The sequence below is a fragment of the Agelaius tricolor genome, unplaced genomic scaffold (assembly GCF_023055355.1).
Source record: "Agelaius tricolor isolate 1412-34295 unplaced genomic scaffold, bAgeTri1.0.p SCAF_5, whole genome shotgun sequence".
In the NCBI taxonomy this organism is placed as follows: Eukaryota; Metazoa; Chordata; class Aves; order Passeriformes; family Icteridae; genus Agelaius; species Agelaius tricolor.
Genome location: NW_027269265.1, coordinates 40,361,850 through 40,374,283, shown reverse-complemented (window position 1 = coordinate 40,374,283; position 12,434 = coordinate 40,361,850). Strand labels below are relative to the sequence as shown.

The 12,434-nt window shown below is 48.4% G+C and overlaps 1 protein-coding gene across 5 annotated transcripts in view; it reads left to right on the top strand.

Annotated features, from left to right (window-relative positions):
* The first annotated feature begins 868 nt into the window (after positions 1-868).
* PRDM11 (PR/SET domain 11) overlaps positions 869-12,434 on the top strand; it is a 49,051-nt gene continuing 37,485 nt past the window's right edge. For 4 of the 5 annotated variants that reach the window (XM_071427561.1, XM_071427562.1, XM_071427559.1 and 1 more), the window contains exon 1: positions 1,591-1,807. The gene's annotated coding sequence lies outside the window, so the exon portion shown is untranslated. Of the gene's footprint in view, positions 1,303-1,590; positions 1,808-12,434 lie in introns of those variants that run through there. The other variant, XM_071427560.1, reaches the window with a different exon arrangement.

The following is a 12,434-nucleotide window of genomic DNA, read 5'->3' as shown; positions in this document are numbered from 1 at the left end:
TTTCCTCTGAGAACGAATCCTCTCCCCGGAGGTTAGAAATGGGGAACAAAAAGCAAACTACAGTGGGAGATCTGAGGACTGATACTCATTTGAACTTCCGAATAATCATCTGTGCCATACTGGCTGCTTTTTCAAAGAGCTTATTTTGAAGCCGAGTTGATTACCTTCCTTGTTGTTTTGCCAATTTAAATTAAGTGATACATCAAGACCTAACCCTGAAGTTCTGCCACCCCACAATGCTCAGTGAGAGCAGTGGAAGCAGCTCCAGGATGGCAGAAGCAGGCCTCTATTTTGCTTGGGCTATAAACGTTTTTAGGTTTTGTCCTCACTCAACTTTTCTCTTCTTTACAGCAACTTTGTATAGTAGGCATTTCAGAGTGGAGAGTATCAAAAGAGAATTTATTTCTCAGGACCGCAGAAAACAGTGTTTCTCAGGGCTACAGAAAATGGGAAGTAGTTCCTAGAATCCAATCGGGCACATTTTCACCACAACCCTGTTTGCATTCAAGTCCATTGTCAACTGAAGGAACTGGAAAATTATGGCTATTTATCCATTCCTCTCTTTACCCCCCGTTGTGCCTCTTTTGGCAAAGCAGCTGAAGAGTTTGCATTGTTTCAAATTTAATGCTTGCAGATGGTTTTTATTTAGATTTTGTTTTATTGGTGAGACACGCTTCCTCTGTTTATTAAATTGTGCCTAGTTTTTGTCATCCGTGATGTTGCCCGCAATTTCTGCGCAGAGCTCGAGGGTAGGGTTTGTTGTTACTGTTGCTGTTGGGTGGGTTACTTTTTGGGGGGGTAATCTGAAATACGATCGAGCTCCGAGCGCCGGGGAAACAGCGCGTCTTCTCATTCACTTTTTCCCGCGGAAGAGCATGAGGCTCCTGCCGGGCGGGCAGGGGCGCGGGGTGCTGCCGGGGGAACGGGCGCCCGCCCCGGGGCAACTCCGCCTCCGGCCCCGGCCGGCGGGGGAGCCCCGGGGCACGGCCGCGGGCGGGGGTCACGTCTGGCCGCCGTGCCCCGGAGGCGGGCGGCCCCGAGGACGCGGGCGGGCGGCCGAGTCTCGCTCCGCGGGGCGCCGCGGCGGCTGCCGGGCGGCGGCAGGTGGTGGCCGCGGCAGCGCCCGGGGGTAGCCCGGCGGCTCCGCCGGGACGGGCCCCCTCGGTCGGCGGCTCCCCCCGCACGGTGCCCGCGGGCCGTCCGGACGGGTTTTGTCCTCCACAGCCCCCCCGAGCCCCCGGCCGGCCGCGGGCGCTGATCGCCGGCGGCTCCGCGCGGAACTCGCAGGCTCCGGAGCAGGAGGTGGGAACCGCGGGCGGTTTGGGCTTGCTCGGCTTCTTCTGCGTTTGTTTTTTGGTGCTTTTTCCCCCCCTAGCTGTATGCGGGTTTTGGGGTTTGTTTTTTGTTATTTTTTCCCCTCCTCTTTTCCACCGCGGGTATTTGGAAAGAAAGCGGGAATGCCGCGGCCCCGGGAGAGCCTCGGCGGGCCGGGCCGGGCCGGACCGGGCGGGCCGGCGGCGCCTCCCCCCGGTTCGGGGGGTCCCCGGGCTCGGCCCCCGAACGCCCCTCTCTTCCGTTCTCCATGTCATTTCCTGTGCTAATAAGATGGTGGTCACGGCCGGGAGGGAGGGAGCCGCCGCTGCCGCCTCCGCCGAGCCCGGCCCGGCCCCGGGACCCGTCCTCGCCTGGGACTAGCCAGCGGGGCCGGCGGGGTGGGAGGGCGCAGCCAGCCGGGCTCCCCCCGCCCCTCCCGGGCGGAGCGGGCCCCCCGACGCCGAGGCGGGCTCCCCGCGCCCGCAGTGCCGAGGTGAGTCAGCCTCGCTGGTAGCCAAGGTGGCCACGAAAATGGCTGCGGAGCGCGGGGGGAAAACCCGTCCCAGCCCGGGGGGGAGGTCCGGCCGAGGGGTGCCTGCAGCGGGTGGGGCGGTGGCGAAGACCCGCGGGCACAGGTATCGCCCCCCCCTTCCCCGCCCGCCCCGCTTTTCCCCCTCGGGGCGGGCTGCGCGGGGCCCGGCCCGTCCCCGCCGCTCCCGCCGCGCCGCTCCCGCCCGCGCCGCGGCTGCGCCCGCCCGGCCCCCCCGCCCCGCCCGCGGCCGCTAGCGGGGCCGCGACTGACGCGGCCGGCGGCCAATGGGCGGCGGGGGCGGGCGGGCGCGCGCCACATTGGAACGCGGGGGCGGGGCGCTCCCGGGCGGCGGCGGCCGCGGGACAGTGGCGCATCGCCGGGGACACGGGCACCCCGTCTGCGGGACACGGGCACAGCCCCGGGGACACGGGCACATCCCCGGGGACACGGGCACCCCGACTGCGGGACACGGGCACACCCCCGGGGACACGGCTACCCCCGCCGTGGGACACGGGCACGGCCCCTGCGGCATCGTTCGCGTCCCGTGCGCAGAGCTCGGGCAGAGCTGCCCTTGCGCCGCTCAGCCGGGATGCTCTCTTAACTCGCGCAGAAAAACTCCAGATGCACCTTCTTGAGCCTTCCTCCCTCTGTGGGTTTGGGGTTTTTTTTTAAGTTACAGAATTTCTCAAGTTTCTTTGCAAATGGTGCTATAGCGCTTATATTTCAGAGGGAAATGGAAGATGCCTCCAGAGTCCCCTTTTCAGATCCTTAAAAAAAAAAAAAAAAACTGGCCTGTGGGCAAAACTGTTGGCTCACTGTTGCTTCCTCTTTTTCCTGTGATAAATGCCTCTCATTAGTGGGAGGAGAACTGGCAGAACCAGCTTAAAAAAACACCAGCCTAACTGTAAGATAGGATTGTTTTCCAGCACTGGAGGTGTGTGCAGCGGTTTGTTGAGCAGCAAAGGAGCCCCAGCCCGAAATATCCAGCAGCCCCTTGGATCCAGTCCTGCCAGCAAGGTTTAACTCCCTGTGAGACTGGCAGAGCACAAGGTCACTGCCTGGGTTGGGCTTCACAGCCCCTAAATTTCCGTTTGTCTAATGACCCAGATTATAAGCAGTGAAAGTGGAAAGGGAAACCAGTCTCCAGACGTTAATGAATTGTGTATAAACCGCTTTTGCTTTTCAAGTGCAAGCTGCAGTCAGAAACAAAGGTATTGAGATGATGGGTGTTTGCTTCTTGCAAGGGGTGCTTTTGGACCAAAGGTGCTCCTGCTCTAGAACGAATGGTTTAGCACAGGGCTGAGTGGTGTGGAGCTCTTGAAATACATGCAGCCTGCAAAGAACTCAAATGTTGATGTGGCCAAGGACTGTGTTGGCAAAGGAGGGATTGGCTACTGGAACCACTCACCAGGGAGGATTTGAGGTAGCCATGGGAGAGGCCAAAGTTTGGCTCTTGGCTAAATGGTGAATTGACCTCACTGTGGCTGAATTGACCTCACTGGAGCAGCAGGACCAGGACACGTTGTTTTTCTCTCCTGCCCAGGAATCATGTCAAAGGCTGCTGCTCCTTCCCCAGCTGTTTGTGGAGCATGAAGGAGGTCCTGAGGCTCCTGACTCGGTGCTGGCTTTGGTGCAGACTTTCTGGTTTTGGGATACTGGCCTATTGTTTCTCTGCCATCTTTGTGGACCATGCATGAAGCATGGTGCGTTCTGGTGCAGTTTGTGGGGGATTCTCAATGTCAGCCTTATTGCTCACTGATACAGTGATAGCAATTACTTGCACTTTTTTAACAAGTAAAGGTTATTGTGAGGATAGTACCTGTTTTTAAATAATGGAGGCGAAAGCAAGGACTTCTTTAAAACCTGGTATTTTATGAACTGATACAAGGTCCATCTTACTGAGATGGGCTGGGGGCAGCTTGTTTCTCGTATTCCTTGCTGGAAAGTGATGGAACTGCTTGAAATCGGTAGGAGCGATGTAAAGGTTGTGAACACTGCATGAGGAGCCTGAAGCAGGAGGGCCCCTGCGTTGCAGCAGGCTGGCTTTGTGATCAGGGGGATACAGGCATTATGGGGAGTGAAGTTGCCACTCTGAGTCAGGAAACAAAGTGTCTATATCAATGAGAAATACAACAAGCCCGGGCACGAGAGGTGTTTGGTCGTTTTATGGAGAGTGCCATGTACACTTTATCTTTCTGTGGTTTTTTTTAATATTCTTTTTTCTTTTTGTTTCTCATGCTGGTTAATTCCCAAATGGAGTGTGGGGTTTTAAAGTTGTTTTTTTTTCCCATGTCCATTTATGCAAGAGAAGTATATGCTTTTACCTAACTCTTTATTTTTAAAGTTGCTGTTAGCAGGGCCTGTCCCTTGGTGCTACTAAACCATTCCCAGAGCTCTTAAAATGCTGCCTAATATTTGTGACATTTTGGGGTAGCATATCTAAAATCATTACTGCCAATCCAGTGGTGTTGGGTGTGAAGATTTGCATGGAGAAACTAAATGTAGTCCCAAAGAAAGAATGGTTTGCGTTTGTTTTTTTGTTTGATAACGAAATAGTAATGGTATAGTTTAACTTGGGGACTTTCAGAACAAAGAGATAAGGTGCTAAAACTTGATCTGAGGACTGGACCGGTAAGAAGTAGTGACTGTTGTTTCCAGTGGAGTGAGTGCAGGTGGGAACTTCTGATGCTTCCTCTGCACTGGGAATATGTGTCCCTGAGATCTGTGATTTTCCTAAGTAAAGCAAAAACAAGCAAATATCACTTTTATTCTTCAGTTTGCATTGCATCTTTCTGGCATTTTAAGAAATCTGGAGTCAGCTGGATACGCATCAGGGTTTGCTTGATTGCATCAGTGCTGAGTTGTCTGATCTGTTCTCTCACCTGAGCACAGACCCTTCAGACCCCGGGGCTGGGAGCTGCTTGAGGCACAGGCATAGCCAGTGAAGGGCAGTCAGCACGTGCAGTATCAATCTGCCACTTGCTCAGTTCCGCTGGCATTGAGCAAGTGGCAGATTTCCTGCTGGCCTGCAAGTGGGCTGCCCTGGTGTGGGATGCTGGCTTTACTGCTTCACATTTCACCCCTTGTCATGCTCGTGGCGTTTCTCATTGTAAGCACGGCTGTACAGCGCTCCTGCCTGAGGCTCACTCGTAGCGGGTGAAGTTTCTAGGAGCAGAGCTCTTGTGCAGCTGCAGACAATTCTAGTGTCTCCTCTTGCACTGATGCCTCTGCAGTAGTGGAGTAAAGAAGGCTTTAATTTCACAGGGTTTTCTGTTCTCCCTGTGACCTCTTCTCTGCTACCAAAGGTGTTTTTAAATAAAGTCTCTAGAGAAATGTTCCTTCTAAAGCTACACAGTAAAATGTGGCTTTTCAGGAATTCCTGCTAGTTAAACTTGTCTGTGCAAGTGGATTCCAACAGCAAGTCCAACCACCCTAAGAAAAGCAGAGGACAAGGTGAGAGGTTCATGCAGTCCTGTATGGCATCTTAGGAAGGAAGATGAGGGAAAAGTGCTTTGGAAGGGGAGGTACAGGAGGTTTTGCAGGTACAGGAGGCCAAAGAGCAGTGGAAAATAGAGCAATCCTGTGGTGTATTTGAAAAGTAGAGGTAACCAAGGTGGATGGAGAGGAAACCTGATGAGGAGAGCGGCACAAGTATCCCATGCTGGAGAAGTTTTTCTTTTTAATGCCCACCACATGAGGGACAATACTGATAGAAAAGTCGGGGAGAATTGAGAGTAAAAAAGCAGAGATTAAGGGGAACATTTTGACTTGGCAACTAGAATGATATTTTCCATTTGGTTTTTTAGATGTCTGGTCACTGTCCTCTGCACCTAGGCTTTGAAGTTCAGCTAGAATTGAAGGTGGTGGTACTGGCACAGGTATTTTTCCAACTTCCATCCCAAGCTCTTCACATAACTGCAAGAACATATGTTTTTGCAGAGACAGTCAAACAATTCCAAATATTGACACTTAAAGCTTTGCTGTTGTGTTTCTTGGTCCTGGCTCCATTTGTGGGGGCAGGATAATTGTATCCTTCAGAGGTGTTGCTGAAAGGGCACTTCTCTCTACAAGGCTGGGAGGCAGTCCTCAGGCTCAGAACAGTTCCTCTGCAGTCAGAAGGTAAAAGCATTATAGCTATGATTTAAGATTTAAGCTGCAGAAACTGGCAGCCTCCAGCAGTCAATCAGTAATGTGTACTGCAGAACTGTTTCAATGCAGTCCCTCGCTCATGGACAGCCGTCAGTAAGGGGCCCATCAGAAGGGTCTGTCATAAGCCAAGTAGTCCAATTTGAGCATGCTCTGATAAATGGATTCCTTTCTCTAGCCCCTTTCTTCTCCCTTCCTCAGGCTTTGGCTTTTCAGCAAGGCTGGTTTTCCTTCACCTGTAGTGACTTGTCCAAGAGGAGTGGCTGCTGTTCTAAAGCCTGGGCATCAAGCCCTGCTGGGGCTGCCACTCCCAGCACTTGCCTTGCTGCCTGTGCTGCTGTCAGCTGGGGCTGGTTTCTGCCTGTGGAAACCTGGTAGTGAGCGAGATGTATAAGGACAGAGTGGTAAAAGTTCATGGGAGGTGATGTGGGGGATTAACTCACGGAGCAGCTCTAGGGTTGCTGTAATTAGCTTCCCTGAGAGCCAGCAGTGCTCCTGCCTTGCGCAGTGGGAGCTGAAGCACTGAGCATCCTGTGCTGGTCCCCCAGCCAGGTCATCTCTCTGGGCTACAGGCACTGGTTCCAGGCTATGGATCAGGGCGTCTAGGACACACAACTCCAGTGGTCCTCCACTAACACCCTTTCAGAGTGTTTCAGAGTGTTGAAGGCTGCTAATTCGAGTTGGTATTGGTCAGGACCATCAGTCATTTGCAGGCTGATAATCAATATGAAATATTTTCTACTGCTTTCCTCTTTTAGTGCAATGAAGCTTTATTTTGAAAATGTATCATATAAACTGCATCATAATATTCTGGGTGGAGTTAAATGTGTACCTTCAACTGCAGACTTGAAACTAAGTGTTCACAGCATCTTCCTTGAAAGACATCTCAAGTTTGACCCAGTATGTTCTGCTTTACACCTTTCATTTGTATAAACCTTGATTTCTTCATGTCTATGTATATCAAGGGGATTTGCTGTTGTTTGGGTTTTTTAATTTGTTTTCTTCTGATGCTGCTAGAGTATTTCATGTGGTCTGCTCTTTCTTTGACTTGGAGACTCCTTGCTTGGAAATGCTAATGAAAATGCTAAATACACCACAGTTTGCAGAGTACAGTCCTCTTATCAATTCAGGGGAAATTAATGAAAACACTTGGAAACTGACTGAGGAAAAAATCCATACTGATGACACAGAAGCATGCTTTTATGAGCAATAAAACATATTCTGTAGTTGTCATGTTTCACACCTAGGCTTGCTGATTATCTTTTCCAAGATCAAATTAGTTCAATCAGCTTTTGAAGACTAGAAGCTTTTAAATTACTATTTTTCTCTTCCCTTTGTGATTGTAAAGACAACATTATTATAAATGGTATGTTTGTAAGTTGCTTTTTTCCTAGAAAATTCTACCACACATTACCAGCAGGGCCGGCCACTATGTGGGTGTAGGGGTTCCTGGCCCTCAGCGCAAAGTCCCAGCAGCTAATGCTGCATTGCTTTGTAAAGGTGGTAGCTCCAGAATAGCAGATCCACTTATTGCATCTCCTGGATGTGCTGAGACAGATGCTAATGTGTCCTCTCTAGCTGTAATGGAGTTAACTAGTGATTGGCTGGGTGGTTTTATTAACCAGCTCTCATTACTAGTCAGGTGTTGAGATGTTGCTTTTGAATTCTTGTAGGAGAGTTGGTGAATGTTTGTAGTCCCTTAGTGACTTGCACACGTGAAGTCATTCTGACATGCTTCCTCTGCTTTTTGGACTGGAATTGAATGAGTTCTTGGACTCTTTCTGTGCTTCTGCTAATCAGTGTTTTAAAAATGTCTGTAGTGTAAAGGACAGGTATTTCTGTGCAATCCACTACCTTTATGTAGAAGACTGCACATATAGACCAGAAGTGCTTGGCCCGTGCTGAAATGTTTTTCTAGTTAGCTGTGTTAGGATATGCACGGTCTGAACACCCCTCTCTCTGTATGGAAGGGAATGTGCAGATCAAATTGTGGTGGTGGTGAATTCAGCACACGGATATCTGGTTTCTTGGCAGATCTGACGCTGGGAGTATCTGGGCTGCTGCCTGCCCCAAGGAAAAGGGGGTCGGTGTGACCCATGCTCAACCACGGCTCATCCAAGCCATGTAACATGACTCCCTAACCTGTAGACAGATTTACCAGCTCTGAATAATGTCTGTTGTGCTGTGAGATCTTATCTTCCTAATGGCCTGCAAGAGGGTACAAATGAGGAGAAATAAATACTGCTCTTGCTTTTGCTTCCTCTGCATTTTGTGGAACAGTTGATGTGTTCTCATTTTGCTGCTGTGTTTGTTAGTGCTCTTAAAGGACTGGGCTAGTTGGTCAGAATTTTGGGAACAAGTGAAAGTAAGATCTGCTCCTACCTTTTCATTTTCTCCCACATACTCTTTCCCTATTTGCTGAACAAGTAAAAAGAAAGGAGCTGCCTGTTGTGTCCTGAAGTCTAAAAAGAGTGAAACCACTGTAACAAGCACAGAAGAACTGTTCTGTAACATCCTTCCACAGAAGCAGGCACCAACTAGATAAATGGTACCAAAGCAGGATTTTAGCTTCATTTTATATCTGTACTCATAGGTCCCAATGGAATGGGGATTCCCCTGCGCCTGAAACTGCCTGCCTAGAGGTATTGGTGCTCCAGAGGCTTTACAATTTTACCTTTGATTCCTGAAGCTTTTGAGTTGGGTGGTGAGAGGGGGCATTGTCCAATAACCAGCTGCCTTCTGGAAGTCCAGAGGTCTCTTGTAGGAATGGAAGTTTCTCATCAGCCTTTGGGGTAAAGAGCTTTGGGTTGTGATTTGTAAGTAATAGTATGCTCAAGAAACTTTCTGTCATGTGACTGTATCAAGAGTGAAATCATGTTTTGTGATTCCTGACAGAATTTAGCAGCAGTCTTATAAAAAAATCACTGGTGTACGTAAAGGCAGACCAGCACTTGGTTGTTGCTGCTGAGTAGGTTGTTGGTTTTGTGCAGGAAAAAGGAGCTCTGGCAAAATGCGCTGAATTTTCTGAGTTGCTGGGACAGTTAGATTTTAGTGGATAGCTTGTCCATGGCTCACAGACGTGTGTGCAAGCCTGTCCATCCATTTGGTCTTCTGACACCACTAAACATTCACCAGTGGAAGAAAGAGACAGCATACTGCAGGTAATCGTTCTTTCTAAAAGAAAGGAAAAGCTGGAACTTCTGGGAAAGTGTTGAGTGAAAGGCCATCTTGTTAGAAGATGGATGTGCTTTCAGAGGGGCTAATTTCAACACTAAGGAAATATATGTAGAGCTGATTGCTGGCCAGGTGCCAGTGACTGAAGGGCACCAGAGGCTGAAATGCCAGGTAGCGCTGGCACTTCAGCCCATGACGGTTGGGTTGCATGAATTATCCCTCTGCCTTCCAGCTAATTTTATCCTGTTGATTTTTCATGAATCATTTCCCATCTCTGTGGGTTAGAAATTAAAGTGGAAGTTTGCTAGCCAGAATAGCCACATCTGCTATTTAGAAACTAATGTCTGGGGTTTGTTTCCTGCCCACCCCCACACCTTCCCTTTCCCTTTTTACCTCCATCATTGTTGAAATACATGAATCACTAGTGTTGCTCATCTACAACAATTTTTAGGCTGACCAGCCTGCGCAGGTGCAGGGGTCTTCTGGGTGCACGTGACCTCCCTGTAGGCAATGGGGTGGCAGGCAGATGCTCAGTGCTATGTGGCAGGGTCCCAGGTGCACAGTGATGCTGGCAGGACCTCACCAGGGCATTTTGAATTTCCTACATGTGCTTTATAAAACATTAAAGACACTCCAGTGTCTTTTCCCTCTCCCAGCACAGCAGAAGAGCAGGAGTGTGACAGTGGCCCAGCCTGTTATGTGCCTATCAAACACTTCCTCTCTCCAGCTTTTTTGTCTGTCCATGAATGAGAGTAAAAGGTCGTTTGGGCAGTAAATACTCTGCTTCCCTTTGTTGAACTGTGTGCCCTTGAGTGACAGCTGGGCCAGCAGCAAGGGAAGGATAAGTTCATTATTCAGAAGTTGAGGGCTACAAGTATTCAGAAGTTGAGGGCTCCACTTGGGAGTTGCATTGCATGGGGTCCTGTTGGTGAGCAGTTTTGCTGGCAGCTGTGCTAAGGAAAAAAGCACATTCCCTTGAAGTATAGTGAGCACTAGATGAGTGAGAGGAGGTCTCTAGCTTGCTCATGTTCACTTCTAATGAGTCTTGGTGGATCGCAGCAAATACAGGAGACTGAATGAGTGATTGTGTTGGGACAGTTTTGAAAATTGCCAAGTGGATGGCCTAGGAAAATAAAAGCTGGGTAGCATGACACCAATCCTGGGAAAATATAAAGTTATTCATGCCTGAAAATTAGTGTCAGGGAAACTGTTGTGTACTTCTTAAAAAGGTTTGATTTTGTTCTTGGAGAAGTTTACTGTTGGTTTAAAGATACATCTCTATATGTGATATATATAATTACATATAAAGGGCAGCTAATTCAGTGTGCGAGAACCCAATTAATATCCAATGCCAGAGAATATCAATGAAATATATGTGGCTTAGGAAGTGAAGGTAGTGACTGATAGAGAACCAGCATACAATAAATAAGCTGAAGTGGCAGTATAAAGAGTAAGGGGGATGAAGGATACGCTAAGCTAAAGGACAGAACTAACACACTAATAAATCAACTGTTTGAGAATTTACTTTAAGATGAATGTAGAAAATACCTTCTCAACATCAAAAGATCATGGTTCTGGCATTGCCACCTTAGAGGAGGGGAGCAAATAATCCAGCTATTTTAAGCTAGAGCTTGATCATTTTACAGAAGAGTCTCTGCAATATGATATGTGGAGGCTGTGTTTTCAAAGAAGTAGAGTTGATGACCCTTCTCTTCAGATAAGGGGAAGGGAGAAGCCAGTTCTGCCTGACACTTACTCAGTGATGCAGAAGACATGACTCATCACTGGCAAACTGGGTAGATGAAACATGTTTGGTGAATTGTAGCTGTTGATAGGGGCAGGACAGTGTAATGCAGTTTGTTTGGTAAATGAGATTATTGAAACCAAGTCATTTTCACGCAGACAAGTGGAGATTTATGAACCTGGAAAGGCATGTCCTGAACGTGATCTGTGAAGGGAGGCTGTGTCCTGAGCAGTCCCATGTGAGAACATGGGGGTCAGAATGGGCAGGCAGCCCTGGGGAGCTTTCTGTGCCAGGTACTAGCGGGAAAAGACAGCCATGATTTCAGACACAAGCAGGGTGGTAATGAATCAGGGTAAGAAGGTAGTTTTACATCTGTAAACTTCATATTTACTTCAGAATCAGTTTTACATCAGTGTGGCTTTCTAGTGCCAGCATCTTGAACTAATACAGAGAAAATTGGAAGAGTTACACAGAGGAATGATGCAAATTGTTGGAAAGCTAAGAAGATACTGCATGGCTACAAATCCAGGGCTCTGCTCTGTATGTGGTTTTATTCAGTCCTTATCACTATTGCTATCCAAACACCTTTCAGTAGTGCCTTAAGGAAGAAGGCTTACAGCTGCCACTTAGTTGTACTCTTATTCTGACCTTAGGGAGAAAAATGGTAAAATAACATCTAGTTTTAGTACTGGGGCTTTGTGTCTGTTTGTTTTAACTTTATAAATGTAGGTATATATTTATGTTGAAGCCAGAGGCAAAGAAGTTCAACTGGTGGTTCTGACCAAAGATGGTGAGGTTTACTACAGCCATTAACCTGGGAAGCAATTCTTTCCAGTTGCTTAAAGCAGTGTCCCAGCATGCTGGGTATTTCACCCTTTCCCATCAGGTTCCAGGGCCCTTTGGAAGAACTCTTGCCTGGTGCCCAGAACTAAAAAGAATCACATATGACTTGTCTGTGATGGGGATTAACAACTGAGATAAACTCATGGAACGTTGGCTTCTCTTCCTCTTGCTAGTCTCACATGGAGATTTTGTCCTTTTTGAGGGCTAAAAGGAAAGGAGTGGGAACTTAAGGGGTGTCAGTCAGATTGTCCTAATTCTCATTTCTATCCTAAAACTGTGATTCTGTGAGATCAATGCAGGGAGCTGAGTACAGGAAAAATGAGATGTTTCCATGTATTTTAAAAATGCAAGTCACTTATGTATTCTTTCAACTGCAGTAAGTACCTGCCTTGGTTCTGTGGCGTGTTGCACTGTTTCAGAGGCTTTTAGGCTACATGGGGGCTTTACATTGTCAGCATCCTGCTTGTTTGAGTCCTTACTCAATACTTAACATGGAGAAGTTGCATCAAGTAATACCTGCTTTGCATAGGCTGTGCTGATCCATGACAGTGCATGGACCAGCACATGGATCCTTTTCTTACTCTCTCTGAGATCAACAAAGGGCAAATGCTCTGAGACCACAACACAGAATTTTGTGACAAATCTTGTAAAGTTATCAGTATGTTCCATCTTCGCTAGAAG